Raw genomic sequence first — 20,477 nt, 5'->3', positions numbered from 1 at the left:
ATGGAATTTTCCTCTGCAGAACTGGAAGAATCCTTTGACCCGGAGACAATCAGTGTCCCTTCTCTCCTAACTCATCAGTTATGTGTCATAAATATCTGCTAAACAGTGGGACCCAGACCGGGATGAAATGTGAGGTTGGAGCTGATAATTCTGGAGCTTTGGGAAGAAGAGTGGAGTGAGGTGCCAAAGTGGGGCAGCTGGGGGTTCACGTCTGAGCCCCCTTCTTCCACACCTGCCAGATGACCTTTGGGCAAAGTGACTTCTAATTTCATTTTCCTCGTGTGTGAAATGAGGAATGATAATTCCTTTGCATGGCTTTTGGGAGAATGAACTGAGATAACACAGATAAAATGCCTGACCCAGAGTAGGTGTGTGAAAAATGGTAGCTTAAAAGAAAAATCATGAGCGTTGGCTGAGGATCCTAGCTATGGACCCAGCCCTTTCTAATAATGTATGACCCCAGCCCTCTCTTCTCTCTGTGAATTATATATGCCCCTGGAAGGGACGGTCTCTGCAAATGTCTTTTCGACTCAGTAGACAGTAGGGGGTAGAAGGATGCTAAGACTCTTTAAAATCCATGAAATCTGAACCTTAAACAGTAGTTTCTCTTTGACTGGAAGCACTAACCTTGGACGAGTTGGTCTGGGGAAAACAGGCCAAATAGGGCATGGAAAATCATCTTAGAGATCTGTTTGGCCCTCTACAGTTAAAAGATGGCCTTCCTGTGATTCTTCCATCTGCCCCCACATCAAAGAGGGCAAGAGTGCTTATGCCTTCATTTTAAAAAAAAAATTTTTATTAGTATATTTTAATTTCCAGAATAAAGGGTTTTCTCATGACATATTTTTATATGTAAGTAATATACTTCCTTCGTAGAGGGGAGACCTGGGGCTCAGAGAAGAGAAGGGGCTTTCCTTGTCATCAGGTTCATCAATGAGGGAGCTGGAGGTTGGATCCCAACCCGAGCCCAGAGCTTCCTTCCCCATAGACCCAGCATCCCTCAATACTGGGAACAAATGTCCCAGATTTCCAGATTTACTAATGATGGGCCCCTGGCTGCTATTATGATGCAGAGACAGCCAATGGAAACTACTGGAAAGCCGAGGGAAATGGGTGAATGTGCCTGATTAAAATATGTCCCATGAGAGATTTTCCTTTCATTCCCTTAAGGGCTTCTAAGTGTGCATTCCATAGGAGAAAGAAAAATTCATATTTATCATTCATTTGTTCTTTGGTTCACCGAGCATTTCTCAAGTGTTTCCTCTCTGTGCACCTGGTGGGTGTTGGGCTTCTCAATAGGTAAGACGTAGGCTCTTACATCTTACCTACTGAGTCGTTCATCACCAGCCTACTTCATTCTCTCAGCAGATCATCATTTTACCTTACAGGTTCTTAAAACGCATTGGTAGACAACTGGGAAGAGGGAAGGAGCTGATACACAGTAGGACACCTAGTCCTTATCATGTTTTGGCCTGAGCTTTCGCTGGAGAGTGGCTTGTCTAGACCACTGGGTGGAGGTCATTTGGATCCTTGAGAAAAGAGCTCAGATCCATTGTGGTATCTGTTCTGGATACAGAAGGGGGTATGGTGGTCCATAATCTGTGAATTTCCTTCTCTGTAATAGAGAAAAATTAAAAGTTAGAATATAGACGTCTAGTTTCTGATGCTCATTCCATAGGGCATCTCAGGCATGCCAGGAATGACTAGAAAGATTCAAGCAAGCAGGAGGAGTTTTCTATTATTAGGTGGAGACTCTGGGCTTTCCACGAGTCCTGGGGGGGTCTGGAGCACTGGATAGCTCAATAAAGTGGAAGCTGACCTAATCCAGGAGAGGGTGGGCCTCAGGAGCCAGGCAGAGTGGCTGAAGTCATCCCTGGATGCTCCAGGTCCCAGCCCTGAGGGCATGGAGGCTGTTCAGCCTGCCAAGACACTCCCCAAGCACCATGTGAAGTTCCCAGTGTCCTGCCCTAGGGTAAGACTTGCACCGTATGCTGTTATGCTCTTGATAGTTCTATATTTTGGAAAGTTACCTTTCTCCTGATTGAGACTCCTTTTTGTGCTTTGGCTTGATAATATCATACTCTGCCTAGCTGTGACCTTGATATAAGAGCTTTAAATCATAGTGGGCGAGGATGGCCTCAGAGAATTTAACTACACTTGTGAAGTGAGAGAACTGTGGAGTTGGACTCAAGAAGTATTGAAAGGGATCTGTGATTTTGGCCATCTTTAGTTTTCTACTTGGGGAAGAGAGTGATGGGTACATAAATGATCAGATGATTAGGTTTCTTAATGTTTAGCTGCCTCTTATTTCATGGAGAAAATGACTCCATAAGGTGACAGGTGTGTGTATGTGAAGGAATTGTGTGTGTGGGGGGGGGCAGGCTGAGACAGGCAAGGAGAGTGAAGAAGAGATGAAAAATAGAGAGATATACACAAAGGCAAATCAGAACCCAGAAAGAGTAATGGAGGAATAAAGACAGTCTAGAAGCACAGGAATTTACACAGTTAACATTCCTTTTCCTAGTGCACAGCATGCCAGGCCTGGGAAAGGGCATTCTCTGGGTGAAGCTTGCACTGCTCTCGAGTTTTGATTGGGAGGATCCATGATAAAGAGATGTCCCCCAGATAAATACCTGTCATCACTTTTAAAAGGGGTTTTATCTCTATCATAATTTTCCAAGACTGTCCGAGAGGGAATGTATTTTTGCATTTCCATTTGAATTACAATGCACTTTTGAATGTCAGGTGAAACATTCTTAGACTGCTTTTTTTAAGGAGTTTTTGGCTGTTTGAAAGACAGATTAGGGGGTTGCAGTGCGGAGAGAAGAAAGGAGAGATGTAGTCAAATGTCACCTCCTCTTGTGCAGACAGGTGTGGCCAAGGGGCAGATGTGAGCCGGGTACTCTCTGGAGCTTTCCATTCCCTGGGGGAACTTGCTTCAAAGACAGCAACAGACATGAAAGGACTTGTTCTCAGGATCTGAGACCTGCAGAGTGCTCGTTGACTTCCCCAGTGATTTAATAACCTGGGGGCAGTTTTTACTTCCCATCTTGCTTGACCTTTTGGTAGCATTTGAGAGTTGCCTGCTTCTAGCCTTAGACACTCCTGTGCTTCTGTGGAACCAAGGCTCCCTGGGTTCCCACCTCCCTCCTTTGCTGCCTATCTCCTCTGCAGGCTCATCCTCCTCTGTGGATCCAGTAAATGCTGATCTACAGGAAGCCTGTCCTAGAGGGCCCTCTTCCTGGGCTGTCCCTGTGAGAATCCATCATGCTCTATTGCCACCCCTATAGAGCTGACCTCTATACCTCCAGTTTCAAGCTGTTCTCTGACATTTGTCATCCCACCATCTCCCCTGCCTGCCCGAAGTCCACCCCGCACAGCCTAACACTTTTCTAGTGTTCCAGTTAAAGCACCATTGTCTGTCTAGAGCAGAACCAGAAACCTCAGATCCTTCTCAGACCCTCCCTCTCTCTGACTCCTCCCCATTTCCATCCCAAGTCAGTTGGAATCCCCAAATACCTTTGGAATTTGCCTACTTCTTTCCATCGCATGGCTGCCACCACATCCCAAGTCACCATCACAGCTTCTGGGGACTCCACTGTGAGCTCCTCACTGAAGCACTCATGGTCCCCATCAATCCAAAGGACACAGCAGCTCTGAAGACATGTATTAGGGCTCCACAGAAATAGTGAGAGAAACAGGTAAATCAGTATAGGTGTAGACTTATAATAATACATTGCTTACACAATTATGAAGTCTGAGAAGTCTCACGATCTATCAAAGACAAGTTGGAGGCCCAGGAGAACTGACGGCATAGTTCAGGTCTTGAGTTCAAAGGTCTGAGAACCAGAAGATCTGGTCAGTTGCAGTCTGAAGACTGGCAGGCTTGAGGTTCCAGAAGAGCTGATGTTTCAGTTGGAGAGTGAAGGCCATGGAAGAGCACTCTCCCAGCCCAAGAGGTCAGGAAGGAGGAATTCCTCTTTATGTGGGAGGGGTCAGCCTCATTGTCCTGCTCAGGCCTTCAAACTTAACTGTAGGAAGCCCACTCTCATAAAGGAGGGCAATCTGCCTTACATAGTCTAATGATTTAAATGTTAATCTCACCCAAAATCACCCTCACAGACACACCTGGGAGAATATTTGAACAAAAGTCTGAGCTTTCATAGCCCAGTCAAGTGACCACATCAGATTAACTGTGAAGACTGTGTCTGAAATGGAGAACCCTTCTGGGCTCTTCCTTAGTGCTTGTCACCATGCCTGGGTGCCTTGACACTGAAGATAATTTCCAAATTCCTTCCCATGGCTTCAAGGCCCGGTCAGGTCTGACTGGTCCCTACCCAACCTCTTCAGCCTCCTGTGCCCCCTGCTATCTGCTTTTCAGTTTTACCAACCTTCTTTCAGATTTTAGAACAAGGGACAGTTGCAGTCCTACAACTTGGCCTGTGTTGCACATAACCTTGTGTCATTCATTCATTCATTAGTTCGAGTTTATCTCTGTTACCTCACTAGAAGCTACATGAAGACAGGGACCATTATTCTTGTCTCACCATTATAGCATCATCCTTAGCTCATGCCTGGCATGTAGATTCCCTGTAGTAATATTTATTGAATGAATGAATGGGCCTGGAAGGGTCACGCGTGTCTTACTATTATAGATAAAATGTTATATGTCAGCATTTGTGTTTTATTGAGCACTGAAAGTTTTCATAGCTTTTTTTGTAGCCCTGGAGCATTCTCTGACTTAAAGACTGATAAAGGTTACTCATGTATAGAAGCACTTTGATGAAGATCTGAGAGGCCTGGCCTCTCCATGTCCTTGTGGCATGACCTTAAGACAGTCATCTCTGAGCCTCAGATTCCTTAACTGCAACATGCGGGGTTGAAAATCTCAACCTGGACACAGTCCTGGGGATCAGCCTGGTGATGGGAGTTGAATGCATTCCCTTTCCTCTCCCCTTTCACTTTAGCTTGTGGGTAGCTAATTGTAGGATCAGTCTAGCTCTGGGGTAAGCTTTTTCTTGGAGAAAACAGGGAGACTGGAGGAGGTTAAATACAAGCTGGACACTTTGTAGTCTGCAGCATGCCAGAGGAGAGAGCCAACTTATTTCTTCTCAGAACCATGCAAAAAGACGATACAGGATGTGGTTCATTAAACACAAATAGGCCCATGAGATTGCCATTTCCACAAGATGAAATTACCAAAAAAAGCATTTGTTCCCCGGTTTAGATTGAGTCCATCTGGAACGGAACACCCTAGTCTTTTTCCTATTGGTGCGCACCAAGAATAATAATCCTTCGCATGTGCTCGGTGCAGCACATCTCACAAAGCACTTTCGTGTACATTATTTCATCCAATTTACTCCTTACAACAAGTCTGCAAGGTGGGTGTTGGCATCTGCATTTCACACTTGAGGAAACTAAGGCTCAGAAGGGTGAGGTGACTTGTCGGAGTTCACACCAGGGAACTTGGCAGAGTAGGGATTTGAACCCAGGCTGCTTTAATCATGAAGTCGGTGTTCATCCAACTAAACCACAGCAGCCTCAGAGGACTTTTTAGATATTGGCATCAAACCCAAGGGAACCATTTGCTCTCTTGTTCTGTTTCTCTTATCATAGTTAAAAGAAGTGAAGAAAGCTAACACTCGGAGTTTAGATCACAGCTTGGGCAGGTGTGGAAATATTCTCTTTACTCACCAATACCCCTCTGCACAGCTTGCTTCCAAATCTTAGCTCAGAGGAAGCATTCTGAGGTAAAACCAAACCCTAAGCCAGAGCTGGAAGAGGCCTCAACAATCACCAAGCCAGGTCTGCATTTCTCTTTGTACCATTATGAGCAAATGGTAGTGATTACCCAGAGGACTGCGTTGAAAGATGTTCTGAGCCAGGGCCAGGCTCTATGGAAAAGGATGGTGTGATTGCTTAGTGATAACTGTCATGGGGGTGAGAATAAGAAGGGATGAGTCATATGTAAAGTGTTTTCTGTTCCTGTCTAGGTTATTTGTTGCTATTCTACAGATGGTAAAGTTGAGGACAGTTTCTGTAATATTAGAAATTGCAGTTGAGAAGGAAGAAATTTAGTATAACAGCTAGAAGTAATTTTTGTCTTCACCCTCCTAAACACTTGAACAAATTCAGACTCCCGGTTGCCAGTCCCTCTGCCCCTACCCCACCACATACTCACAGATGATAGTCATTGGTTGGCAGACTGCCTGTTTTCTTATTTAGGAGATATATGTGCATGTCTGTGCACATGCATGTGTATGTGCATGCGTGCACAGAGCATGCACACGTGTACACACACACACACTCATCATCATCATCATTATCATCACCATCATCACCTGAAACACTGAAGACTGTTCCCATTGTCTTCCTCCTTAAGGAAAACAAAAAGAGACGACACTTGAAAACTAGTTACCCTGATTTCCTTCAAACTGGAGCCAAAACACACTCTTTTGCTTGTCCCAGTTCCAGTTTCAGGCATGAGATGTAGGGACCAGGGAGCAGGTTTAGGTAGGATGCTTCTCTGTCAGCAGGTCTTGCACTAAGAATGCGGGATTTCCCTGGACGTGAGTGTGCAGCTTTTGGTGCCTCTCTGACTTTAGCCCCTTCATGAAAGCAAAGTGGTCTAGAGAGACAGACAAAGTGGTCTAGAGAGACAGACACGCACATTGAAGGTTTGCTCTTCCCTGGTCACTCGCAGTAGGTTCAGCCAACCCGAGAGCGGCCTCCCTCCTCAGCAGTCCTCTGAGATGCCACCACAAGGGTACTTTCCTTTCTTCCTCCACCCTTTGTGGCATTTCTTGGTGCTTTCTCACTGCCCCATCATTCCATCGTGGCGCTTTGAGCCCCTAGTATCTGCCAGGTGCTGTATGAAGTGCTAAGTGACAAGTAAGCTCTCTAAAAGCTCAAATGGGAAAACCCAGGCACAGATCCTAAGAAGGATCCTTTTGCTAATGTGATGACCAAATAAAGAGTAAGGTGTGCGTACGTACATGGTGGGTGATAAAGGAAGGGGCAAGGCTGAGACACAGACCCCTGGCCCACCTACGGTGGCTAAGATGGCCTGGAGGAAAAGCTGTCTAAGCAGAGCCCTAGAGAGTAAGTGGGCATTGGCCATTGAGGGAGGTGGGGAGGAAGGACATTCCAGGCAAAGGTGTCTCAGATGTAAAACTGGATGTGGAGGGAGGCCTGGCACCCTTGAGGAATGCAGAGAAGTCTTCGACCAGTTAGGAATAGTAGCACCTAGATCCCCTCATGTTGTCCAGAGGAATGCTACTGGCTTCTCTGATAGAACTTTGAATGTCCCCATGCCTAAGTTTCCTAGATCATTAGAGAAACTTCCATTGCCTCTGTGCATTGCTGAGAAATGTCACAAACAGGAAAGGTTGAATCTCCAGATGCAAATTAAGTAAAAACAATGGCCCAGTCCAGGAAGTACAGAGGAACAGCTGGTAAAAGCCTCAGGACATCACAGGTTGCTATGAAGACAACATGAGCTCCTGTGCTGGATTAACTGGTCTGTTGCAGGAGCTCAACACAAGTGAGTCACTGGTACTCATTGGTGCCCTCTCCTTACCAAAGGCCTAAGTCTCAATCAGTAACAACACACATCAAGTTGTTTGTGAGACATTTGTCCCATTTGCCAGAGGTGTGACTTAGGTCAAGCCATTTTGATTCTCTGAGTCTCAATTTCTTTATGTTTAAAATTAGCATAAATGCTGCTTTTGCAGTACTGTCATGAGAATTAAAGGGAATGTTTTATTCAGTTTTTTGCTTCTGTGACCAAAGACTCAACCAAAAAAATTGTAGAGGAGAAAAGTTTATTTGGGGACTCACAGTTTCAAAGGTCTTAATCCGCAGACAGCTGGTTCCATTCCTTGGGCCTCCAGGTGAGGCTGAACATCATGATGGAAGAGTGTGGCAGAGGGAAATGTCTCGAATAATGACCAGGAAGGGGGGGGGGGAGAGAGAGAGAGAGAGAGAGAGAGAGAGAGACAGACAGACAGACAGACAGACAGTCCAATCACCAGATATAAAATTTATACCCCAAGGCCATGACTCCAGAACCCACCTCATCCAACCACACTGTACCTGTCTTCAGTTACCACTCAGTTAATCTCTTTCAGGGGATTAATTCACTGATTGGATTAGGCTCTTATAAACCAATCACTTCTCCTCTAAAACTTTTTGCATTGCCCTCACACATGAGCTTTGGGGGGACACCTCACATCCAATCCATAACAGGAAACAATGTTTGCAGAGTCATTATCCCTGAACCTGGCATATAATAAATGCTCAGGAAATGCTAATTATTATTACTATTATCATTTATTGTCACTGTGAGACATAATTAAACCAATGATGATCACTATTCATATTAGTATTTTTACCATTAGTCCTCCACTGGCCACACATCCCAGTCTAATCTGCCAGTTTTTGAATTTGCCCTGCCGGAACCTGGAGGTGGGAATAGAAAGTAATATTATCGGATAGCATAATCTGGAGCACAGCAGCAAGGCCCAGGGGAGTATGTTTGTGCAGCTGAATATCAAGTTTATATTGTTTAAGAAGAATAGGTAGGGTATGTTCTGTGTGTGTGTGTGTGTGTGTAGGAGGTGACAGAGGAAAGGGCAACAATGACTCACATGTTTGAGTTCCTATGAAGGGTCAATTAATCACATATCATCTCCGTAACCCTATAAAGCCTAGATTAAGCTCTGTCTTCCAAAAAGGAAACTCATTTGCTTACGGCCATGTTTCTGATAATAGGCAGAGGCAGGATTCCATTCTAGGACTGTCCGGCCCCACAGTCCATGTGCTTTACACCTCCCCATGATGACAGATGGGGAGCGGAGGTGCAAATAATACGTAAAACCTTTAAATGATTAATTGCTTCTACTAAAGTACAAATTCCTTAAATGGTCTACAAATTCCAGTTCAGATGCCCTGTACCAAGAGCTATATTCCAGGAGGTATATTGGCACTTCACATATAAAATTTCATCTCATTCTTTTTTTTTTCAGTGTACATTGCTCTCTCCCTTCAATCCCCACATCTCTCTCTTTTTTAAATTGATTTTATTCTTTTAAATACACAACAGTGAAATGCATTACAATTCTTATTACACATATAGAGCACAATTTTTCATATCTTTGTATATAAAGTAATTTCATCTAATTCCTAAAGCGACCCTCTAACATTGGTATCTTTATGCCTAGGGAACCAAGATTGGGGCTAGGAAGGGATAAAATATAATCCAAAGCCACAGAGCTGGGATATGGTATCTCTTGCCTTCTCTTTGTCCTGTCTTTTCTTGTTCCCATCCTGTAATCATTTACATTTTACTACTACTTAGCCATAGGTAGGCACTTCAGAGAGTGTTCTAAGAGGCATTTCTCTTCTCACTGCAACCAAGTCAAGGAGAGTGAACAAAAGGTGGGTAGATCAGCATGATTTAAGTCGACATGGATCTAGACCCAGATTCCAAGAAACACATGTTCTGGGTTAGAGCACAGACTTTGAACCAGATCTTCAGGATTGGCTTGACCACTGATAAATCACTGAGTTGGAACTGGCCTTGGTTGTCTCCATCTGATATACCAGCCTAGACCCAAAGCTGTCCTCCATAAAATAGTGGTCCTCAGCATCGTCCTCGCTATTCCCTACCATTGTACACATGCTCAGGGAGGTAGAAGGTTCCTTTTGGAGATCTTGGCTCAGAAAGTCCCCGAGGTCTGGGGCATAAGAATGATTGAAATTTACAACTAGAAAGATCCTTAATTTAATAAAATTATCAATATAGATGTAGGGAATGGTGGGAGAAAAAATTTGCTCAAAGGGAAGCATAAATTAGTAGCAGGATTCGGCCTGACATAAAATTGACTCTCTCTTCCATCTTCCTCACCAAGGAAGTGCATTGAGAAGTAATTCAATAGACCAAAGCTATCTCTTTTGTGTTTGTAACAGCTTATATTGAGATATATATATCTCCCATACAATGGAAAGTATATTTAAAAATTTTTTTTTAGTTGTAGATGGACATAATACCTTTCTTTTGTTTACTCATTTTTATGTGGTGCTGAGGATTGAACCCAGTGCCTCATATGTGCAAGCACTCCACTACAGAGCTACAACCCCAGCCCATGGAAGGCATATTTTTGAGTCTTCTCTTCCAGTGGTCACTTTACACCAAGAAAAAGGTCAGGTGAATTCAGAAGCAAACATGATTGTCAATTAGTTCATAGTTAAGAAGATTCTCAACTACTCCTCACACCTTTCAATCATAGCCTGTTTTCTGTTGCAGCTAGACTTTGTGATTCAGAGAGGCAGCTGGTGGGAGGAGCAGGTGACAGAACTGGCTAGCGCTAGTTATTACCCAAAGTGTATATGAGTGTGTGTGTATGTATATATGAACATATGAGCTAAGCTGACTGATCTACTCTGGCATTATTCAGAAAACAATTTTAGTGCCCACTGTTTCAGGTCCTGTGTTAGATGCTGTGGATGAAGTAGTAATTTAAATGCTCTTCTGCTTTCATAGAGCTCATTCAAGCCTTGGAGAGTATTAGATAGGTAATGGGAAAGTCACAATATAACAAAAAAATGAAAATGGAGCAGAGTCTTAGGAGGATAAGAAACAACAATGAGACAAATCTAGGAAGATAGGCAGAAACCAAATCTCTCCAGGATTTGTAGACCATTTAAGGAATTTGTACTTTAGTAGACACAATTAAAGGTCATTTAAAGGTTTTAATGTATTATTGCTAGCATTTGCATTTTTAAATTTAACTTTGTCTAGTGTTAGGTAGACTGGGGATCAGAGAAAACATATGTGGGCTGCTATGTCAGAGTCAAGATCAGTGAGGAAGCCACAGCAATGTTTCAAGGAGAAAAATAACAGTGGCTTATAATTTAGTAGCTATGAGGATGAACAAAACAAAATTTGATGTGAAAAATATTAAGTTGCTAATATGATGCTGCATTATTCAGCTTTGCATCACTAAAACAAAATACACGACACAGGCTACATATGAAGAAGAGGTTTATTTAGCTCCCAGTTTAGGAGGTTCAAAGTCCAAAATCAGGTAGACCCCATAGGTTTAGTCTTTGGTGAGGGCAGTGTACAGCAATTGTGGGAGTTCACATTGGGACAAGCAGCCACACCTTGAACCAGGAGCCAGAGAGAGTTGGGTGAGGCCAAACTTGGGCTTTTATAGCAATCCTCTTGAGAAAACTACCAAGGTGGCCCAGAAGAACTGCCTTCAGAAAACAATGACCGCCCCACCCCACCCGTGACCTAAGGATGTTCCACTTGGCCCCATCTCCCCAAGGTTTCACCACCTCCCCACAGCACCTTCTGAAGACCACACCTTCAATCATAATGGACCCTTCGGAAATGATTATAGCAGATGAGAACTTTGTGACTGAATGATGGAAGGGGGAAGTGAAAAATGACAGTAATGATTAGAGATGGTCCCAAGCTTTCTGCCTTAAGTAAGAGGATGCTGGTGTTCCTTAGATGGAGCAAAGGAGGAGCATAGAGATGGTGGAGCTGAGTTGAGCTTTACATATGTTAAATCTGTTCCCTAAGGATATACAACTGCTCATACAAAATGGGTACCTAGATCTACACTGCTGGGGGAAAAAAAGGTCTGACCTGAAAAATACTGGTTTGGGACCTAGATGCATAGGGAGTTGAAATCACAAAAGACAGTATCTTCCAGAATAGAAATTAAGTTCCTCTTTTGCAATTTATTTCCTTGGGGAGCTGTTTTCTCTCATCATACCAGTATCATTTCTGACATTTTATTTAGATGCTTTATTGCATTCAGAAAGACTACACCTTCTGCTCAGTTTTGGCTAGCTTTTACTTGTGTAAAATGTTATGGGCATTGAAAAATAGTTCTAGTACATATTAAATGGCAGGAATGAATAATTCTGTATCATAATAATTCTGTATCAATGTATCTGTGGCCATTGTCACCAGAGTAGAAGAGAAAATTGTATGATTTTAGGGGTTTTACTTAATTACTTGCATGTTTTATTTAGTTAACAGTTAGTCTTCTATGAAAGGTCCAGGGCATATGTGCCTCACTCTTATGTGACCTTTTTCCAGTGTACCTATTGGTGCAAGTTTATTCTCCCTAGACCCTGGATCAGGTGAGGTGATATGCACAGAAAATCCCTCTCCATCTTTAAACCATGATACTCCCCATTTACCTTTATTTCTGACACTTTTAAATAATCATTAAATGTTCCAAATTTCATATCCTGAGGCCTGAGAGATTTATTGATTTATTGTTTTTAAGTTTAAATATGAAATGCCATTTCACAAAACATGGCTTTATTCATGATTGCTCCCTTTGCTGTTAACTCAGTAGATAACTTGTACCGTTTTCACTTATCATATTATGAAGTTATTTTCAACATTTAACTCTAAATATCTGTTGTCTCTCTTAAGTAGTAGGATAGGCCCCCCAACCAATATTTGGTTCAGATATTGAGACTAATAATACTATATATACATCAAGAGGATATTAAAAATGTATCACACCTCTGATGAATTTTTTGGGGAACAATAGAGGGAGCTCCCAAGCAGGTCCACAGTGGCTTCAGAGAACAGGGAAAGGAGACTGGGTTGGTTTCTATATAATGTGTGTGTGGTGGGGCGGGGTTTGGGTTAGGTTAGAGCTTGTTCCAGAGTGCTCTCTGGGCCTTGCCTGATTTGAAGTTTCCTCTGGCACCAAAGGTGGCAGCTCCTAGGCTTTCTTATCAGCTTGCTCAGATGTGAGACTTAAGGGGAAGGAGGAATAGTGAGGTCCGAAGGCTTTTATCAATCTAATATCAAAGATGGATCTTTATTACAATTCACTACCGATGATTGATTGATGACTGAAATGTGCCCCATATTTCACTGATTTCAACTTGAACTTGTTTAAGTAAGCCATTAGACCTTTCTATGAGGCCCAGAAGCCTGAGACTGGTAAGGGAGGTGAAAAGTCCATCAAGTGCCTTACAAAAGCCCACACCACTATATATGTGGAGAAGTGAAATGAGTGCCTTGGTCACTATCACAAATGTTTGAAACATTGAAGGGGACAAGGAATGTCTTAGTGTGGATTTAGTATGTACAGAGCTGACCTTGATTTTTATTTTAGGTATCATTGAGGAAAACAACCCACAGATTTCTTGTCCCCAAAGAGACAATCTTGGATTGGGAACTATTTTTGCTATTATTGGCAGGAAGAGCTGAGCAGATCATTGGCAATGGTCCAGGAGTCAATAGAATTATGCAGATGGGGCTGATTGTTAGCCAGGGCATCCTGTGCTAAAAGGACCACATGAAGTTTGGCTAGTTGTGCTGACTCTTGAGTCCTGGCTCCTTACCAGGGATGTTGCAATTAAGGGCTAAACATTAGCAGCTTTCTAGCAAACTCCATCACATATGATGGCAGTGATGCCAACTCTGAAGTGTTTGAACTCCATTTGCAGTTAACTTGTTTGACCCCAAGAAACTCCCCTGATATCCAATTGCTCTTGGAAACAGGCAACTTTCACCAGTACCATGCCATTTAGCAAAGGACTAGGAATCATGGGGGACCCTGTACTACAGATGGATATGTTGAGCTTGGCTCTGTGGTGCAGTAAAGAGGTCTCAGTGGCTACACTAAAATTTCTGGGTGTGGTTTCCATGATCCAACGCAAAATGGGCAGCTGGATATGGAGGAGCCCTGAGCGTGACAACCAACCTGTTTCCAGGAAAGCCCAGTATGCAGCCAGCAACTGCAGGTTTTTTTTTTTTTTTAATTAGTTAATTATTTATAGTTGTAGTTGGACACAATACCTTTATTTTATTTATTTATTTTTATGTGGTGCTGAGGATCGAAACCAGGGCCTCACATGTGTTAGGCGAGCGCTCTACCGCTGAGCCCCAGCCCCAGCCCAGCAACTGCAGTTTAATATCCTACAGCTTGTGGCTGAGGAACAGTTTCTTGCACCAGATGTCCATGGACAACTTACAGCCATCAAGTATGATCCTGAGACTTCAAGATGTATGACAAGAGATTGCAAAAGCCTTTAGTATGAATGAGCCTTTTGTTGCACAGGAGCTCAACCAAGGTAAGCCAATTTGTAATAGTATATATGGGTTTTAGTGAATTTTATAAACGAGGAATATGTTGTCTCTAGAACCCAAAGGCCTACAAGATATTGGACTTATTTTAACACCATGGATGTGGTTTCTTGACAGTGTCAGGGGTAAAATTGCATTCAGCTAAATAACCTATTAGGTTGGACCTCAGCATTAAGATTGCAACAACCCACCAGGGTGCCATTCTTTATTTCTAGGTTTAAGAATAAGCTAAATTGAACCATTAAATTTCAAAGCAGTGTAGATAGTAATTCTTCTCTAAATAGGTCTAATATATGGGATTCAAGCCTTAAGATCTTGTTTTAATTTAAACCAGCACATATTAACTATTTTAACTAGTAGAAGAAGAGAAGGTACATTTTGGGAAGACAATTGTTAAGTGACAAAGATTTAATTAAACTTTTAATTTATTACTCCTTGGGTCAAAACATCCATTTCCTTTGTGGAATATTTAGTGTAATGGGGGCTGTGGGGAATTTAGTTAGGTAATAGTACTGATAATTAAGATTAGGCATATATGTCTTCCTTACATGTCCTGAACTGTCCTCGGTAACTCCTCCAAGACGATAGGGCTACTTAGTTCAAATTCCCAGGTGTAACTGGAATTTGAGCCCCAGTATTAAGGCCACAAAGGTTTGACCTTTGTGAGTATCGGCAGATGTTAAATGTTAATTCAGAACCCAGGTAGTAGAGGTGCAAAAACCAATTAGCAAACTTTTACCTTTGCTGTTGCCATGTAAAGTTTTAAAGTAACTTTCGGATCTCCAATTGAGTCCAGTTTTGGACCTGGTTCAGTTTTTTAATTTTGTTTTGCTTCCTCTCTCTATATCAGAGTTTTTTTTTTTTTGTTTTTTTTTAATTACTATATGTGGTTTAGTATGTGTGTCCATTCTTGATGGTCTGTTCTTACATGTTGCTTCCTCCAGTCACAGATCTCATCATCAGGAACAGGGTCTCCTCCCATGGCAACAGTTGCTTTATGTAGTTGAAAGACTCTAGGCTTACTTCAGGTTTGAACCAACACCTTGGCTCTACTCTTTTCCTGTAACCCTGAGGATCAGGATCTTTATTTGACCACAGTGGCTTAAAGAATAGCAGCTACAAGGGCATCTTTTAAAGTCCTGGTGAGCCATCTGCTTTTAAGAGTATGGGCAAGAGCATTCCACATAACCTTCTTCCACATGAGTCACCAGGGCATTGGGAATCCCCATCAGTGTCCTACAGAATGGGTAATGCCTGATTGAGACAAATAACCAAAACCCATAGGCTCAGGGTCATTCCTGTGAGCTTGGTGTCAGAGCTTCTGCTGGAATCCAGTCACAAGTTCAATTTGATACACTTAGGTCTCAACCAAGACACATGACTCAGGGCTTCTTTTCTCCTTTCTTTAAATGCCAATTATCAAAACTTCCAACTTAGCTGAGCATATCTATAATAGTGAATCTGTAGGGTTCAGCAAATGGAGCAAACCAGCCCAGCTTACAGCACAAGTTTGTCAGCAGACAGAGAAAAAAACCAAGCAAGCAAATACACATGTAAGCCAGGAACAGAACCAGTTAGCAAATCAAAGAAAAACAGAAAGCCCTCTAGTGGTGGTGGTCATCTCCTAGACCCCTGCTTGTGTCCTCCTACAGAGACGGGGTGAAACCCCTGAAAGCATCATACAGATGTGGACACCGATGATGCTACTCTCACATCAAGTAGGTTAAAGTTTATTATTCACATAATGAAACTCAAAATGGTTCAAAATGACTTGGGCAGGTAAAGGAGACCAGCTTGGCTATTTGGTGGTTTGGAGGTAGGGTTAGAGTGAAGGTTCCCATGCAGGGGCTGTGACTTAGGTGCTTTTAACTTCCAGCTAGTACCAAAGGTGGAAGTACTTTCATATCCTTGTGTCCAGACAAGAAGCAGAAAAGGAAACTATCAGCAAACATCAAAAAATGAGTCAGACTCATTTTATATAAAGTTATACATGTTACAGGATTAGTTTAGACTTTTAAGGGAAGCAATTTGATATTATTTCAGGAATTTATCATTATAGTACTGGAAATTAAATCCAGGGACTGTCTACCACCAAGCTACATCCCCAGCACTTTTTTATTTTATTTATTTATTTTTTTATTTTGAGGTAAGGTCTTATTAAATTGCTAAGGCTGGCTTTCAACTTATGATTCTTCTGCCTCAGCCTCCCAAGTAGCTGGAATTATAGGTGTGCATTGCCACACCTAGCTTATTTAGGGATTTTTAAAAGGCAGAAAATTGACCTATGAGACAGTGTCAATCAGTGGCTCCTACTATTTGAATATATTAGAAGTTGAGGAGAGTATACATTTCAAACTGCACCTTTGCCCTCTACCTCTAGGACTCCAAGGAGAATCTGATCCATGCCCTATCATTCTTTGTAAGAATGGAGTCTCACGGGTCATGGTTACTAACAGGAATGGCAACGGCCTAGGGGAGGAGAAAAGAACCACTTGAATTATTACTAATAAGAAAGGCCATGGACATTGGACCTTTCAATGTAACGTTCCTCACTGGCATGGTTTAACTTGGGGCACAAATTTCTCACTCTTTCATCTAACCTTGCACCTTGATTCGTGGTGTTCTCCTTACTTTCAAGGCCCTTGAGCAACCAGATCATCTCAGCTAGAAATAGTCTTTGCTCAAACACCTGTCATGCCACTTTTATCTTGCACCATTTATCTTATTCTTCAGTGTATTTGTATTATTTGTTTACATATCTTATCTCTGCAGCCAGACCACAGCTATCTGACTTGTAAGATTTACAGCCGATTCATCTTTCCATCCTTTATTCATATAAGCATTGCTAATAATAAACAGATGGCTTACATGTGTTTAATCAGTAAAAAACAGAATCTCAGATATTACTTTTTTTCTGTGAATATGCAATGCCATTATAGTTATAAACAAGATTACTGGGTAAATCACCAGAAAATCCTGATTTTACCTGTAGAGAATACATGCTTTTAACTTATACAGATTCTTCATGTTTTCAATGAGGATTTCAGTTGAGTCACAAAAATGAGGTGGCTTTCAGATAAATGTTTACTCATTTCAAAAATGCCTTGTAGCCTGCAGAGTGTTTTGTATCATCTCTTGACAATAGTGCAGTGAAGTGTGAGACAATCCTATTACCAGTGAGGAAACTGAGGTTGAAAGGCTAAACAACTTAATGGTCACAGAGGTAAAATAAGTCAAGGGAGTAGGCCTAATTCAGGACCCCCTGCTTCTAAAATCCAAGTTTCTACCACCACGATTTATTAATTCTACCTAACAATAAGATGTGTGACTTATTTTTGTCATTATTTTATAATTACTTGAATTAATATTATAACATGGAGGAAAAAATTTTTTCAGGCTATCCATCTATGTGAATAGCTAAACACGCACATTTATAAGCTTAAATATTTTTTTCTCTTTACATATTTACATAGATATGCATTTGTATATACTCTTAAAAATTCTGATTCCATTTACCTCTCAATTGCTTATCAAATAATTAGACTTTAGGTTCCATGTGTAGTTTTCCTAGCAGGATACATAGCTATGAATGAGCTTTCCCTCTGTCCCTCCAGCAATCCAAATCTTCTTCCAATGGGCTTTTTAATTAAGCCAGGCAGTGCTGGACATGCTGTGGCACCCACCAATATAGGTCTGAGATCTCCCCCAGCATTTACCTGAAGAATGTGTATCAGATGGTCATGAAGTATAGGAAGATTTTTTCCTCTAAAATTGAAATCACATTTTCTAAATTAGGTACTTTTACATATACTATCCTACTAATTCTTTCAATTCTCACATCTTCAACCTTTTAAAATGTAAACTGTGCAGGTAGAGTGGTGCACAACTGTAATCCCAGCTACCTGGGAAATTGATGCAGGAGGATCCAAGTTTGAGGCCAGCATCTCCAACTTAGAGAGACTAATTCAAAATTAAAAACAAAATTTACACCCCCATCTTCTCCCAAACAAAACAGGCTGGGAATGTAACTCAGTGGTAGAGCTACCCTGGGTTCAAGTCCCAATACTGGCAAATAAAATAAATAAATAAATAAATAATTGCCAACTGTCATATCCTTTACCAGATGAGAAAACTAGCTCAGCAAGGTAACAATTCCTAATAAGTAAACAAAGTCACAACACTTAGAGAAGTAGTGGACCAAGGTGGGGTTGATTCCGAAGTATAGGTTTTTTCCTACTTATGTATACACAGTAATGTTATAACAAATATGCAAAAAGTTGGGTGAAAACTTAACCACAATTCATATTGAACAATTAAAATCATAGAACTGGAAGAGATTTTAGTAATCTAGTTGAATATTCTTATTTTATAGATAGGAAACCGCTTCTCAGAGACATGGTAATGGCTAAAGTTTCCACAGCTAGCTAGTTAGAGAGGCACAGCTGCGATTCAGACAGAGGCCTAACTCCCAAGTTTCAGTGGTCCTCCCACTAGAATGCATTGCCAGTCTAGGAGCTGCCTCACTGACTTCACACATAAGACAGGGACCCATGAATATTAATGATATTGACAAGATAAAGCCATAGGTCTGGAGTCAAAATGTATATTTTTGCTAAGTAGCTTTCTACCTCATACTGCCCTGCTTGTAAAATTCATCCAAGCATCTGCTGTTTCATATCTGTAATTTGTTCTAAGATCCCTTGAGGGGCTGCACATCCTGAGAGTAAATCAGCATCCTAGTCACATGTAGGACAGAGATCTAAGTCTCACATCAGGCTCTGCCTTCTCTTTCCCTCCTATAGAGCCAAGTAGCACTCCACTTTTAAGAGGCCATTAATTAATACTAGATAAGAAATACAACTACTTAAGCATTACTTGCCTTAACCACAGAAATATGTAAAACTCAAGCCAAGTTTATTTGATTGGAACAATGAGAGTGTCCCTCTGTAGACTATCTCAGACTGCACCGCAATTGACCCTTGCAATAATTCAGACCCAGTCTCTGCACCTGGCTTTTGAAGAAGTTCAGAGCGACAGAACACTAGAGTTCAAATACTTTAGACAAGAAAGATAGTAGAATAATTTATGAAAAAGTAAATATATTAACATCATTTTTCAACATTTTAGGAAAGAAAAACAATAAGAAATGAGGGTGCATGGGCTACTATAGGCACTGAATAAAAATTGAACAAATCAATGTTCTAGTATTTTAAATTCTGTGAAATCATTCAGAATGACACAGGAAAGAAGGGGGTCAACCAACGTAAATCAATTGTTTGCCACTATTTTATATTCCTTTAAAAGGGCTTTCCTGAGACTCCCTCATTATTCAATGTAAGGGGGCTGCACTAGGAAGCCTCAGTATACATGGTCCAACAAGTCAGGTGGATAAATGAATGAATTAAACAACTGAGGAACACCATATACAAGCCACCATAATAGGTGCTGGTAGCAAGAGATTAATTAGATACTATTAATAATTAGACATATAGACAAATAATAGAAACACAGTGATTCATACAATACTAGAAAGATAAAACAACTAGTAGAAAGAAATAGGTGAACAGATTTACTTGGAGACTTGTGGGTAGGGGGAGGGTATACTGGAAAAAGGTTTTTGTTACCAAGAAGAAACTGAAAAGCAAAAAGGTAGGCATGAAGGAAATAACTGACTGGAGTGGCTGGACCGCCCCATGCCACAAGGCATTATTTAGAGCAATTCAGTTGAAGAAATTAATAACAACCACCATTTGTTGAACTGAACCATGCATTTGCACATCTGTTATCTCACACCTTTCCCGGAGGAAGCAGGGGTCATTTTTTCATTTTCTAGAAGAGGAAGTTAAGTGACTTGCCCAAGGCCACATGGCCAATAAGATGGAACTTCTGAAGATTAGCATTGCTGTAGTTCAGTGGTGTTCAGAAAGTATTCTGTAGGTTCCCAAGAGTTTTGCAATAGTAGCACAGGTGTGATCAGGGGAGAGGAGAAAGTAGCCAGTTCTCCATTTCCACAAACCTGCATCAACCAGAGCAGCTGCTCTTTGATCTATTTTATGGGACACAAAAGACTTTATTTGGTACTGCTGCATTAAATAAAACCCACAACTACCTAATTGAGAAAATAGTTTCTGAGGCATACTCTGCAATTTAGTCAACATGGCAGATAATTAACTGTACTTCACACAGCCTAAAATATTCACTTCAAAGAAGAAACAAAAACATTCAGACTGCACTTTGAATCAGCAGATACCCTCTTTACTTGAGGGCCAAGGAATCATTGTGATTGAGAGATGGCAACTGAAGTAGATGAAGAATGCCATCAAGTGACAGTACTTCCTTCCAA

General features: G+C 41.5%; 1 protein-coding gene across 3 annotated transcripts in view; it reads left to right on the top strand.

Annotated features, from left to right (window-relative positions):
• Positions 1 to 20,477, top strand: part of Astn2 (astrotactin 2) — an 839,030-nt gene that overhangs the window by 609,819 nt on the left and 208,734 nt on the right. The gene's annotated exons all lie outside the window — the stretch shown is intronic.

Source organism: Marmota flaviventris, chromosome 13 (genome assembly GCF_047511675.1).
Source record: "Marmota flaviventris isolate mMarFla1 chromosome 13, mMarFla1.hap1, whole genome shotgun sequence".
In the NCBI taxonomy this organism is placed as follows: Eukaryota; Metazoa; Chordata; class Mammalia; order Rodentia; family Sciuridae; genus Marmota; species Marmota flaviventris.
This window is presented reverse-complemented; position numbering and strand designations above follow the sequence as displayed.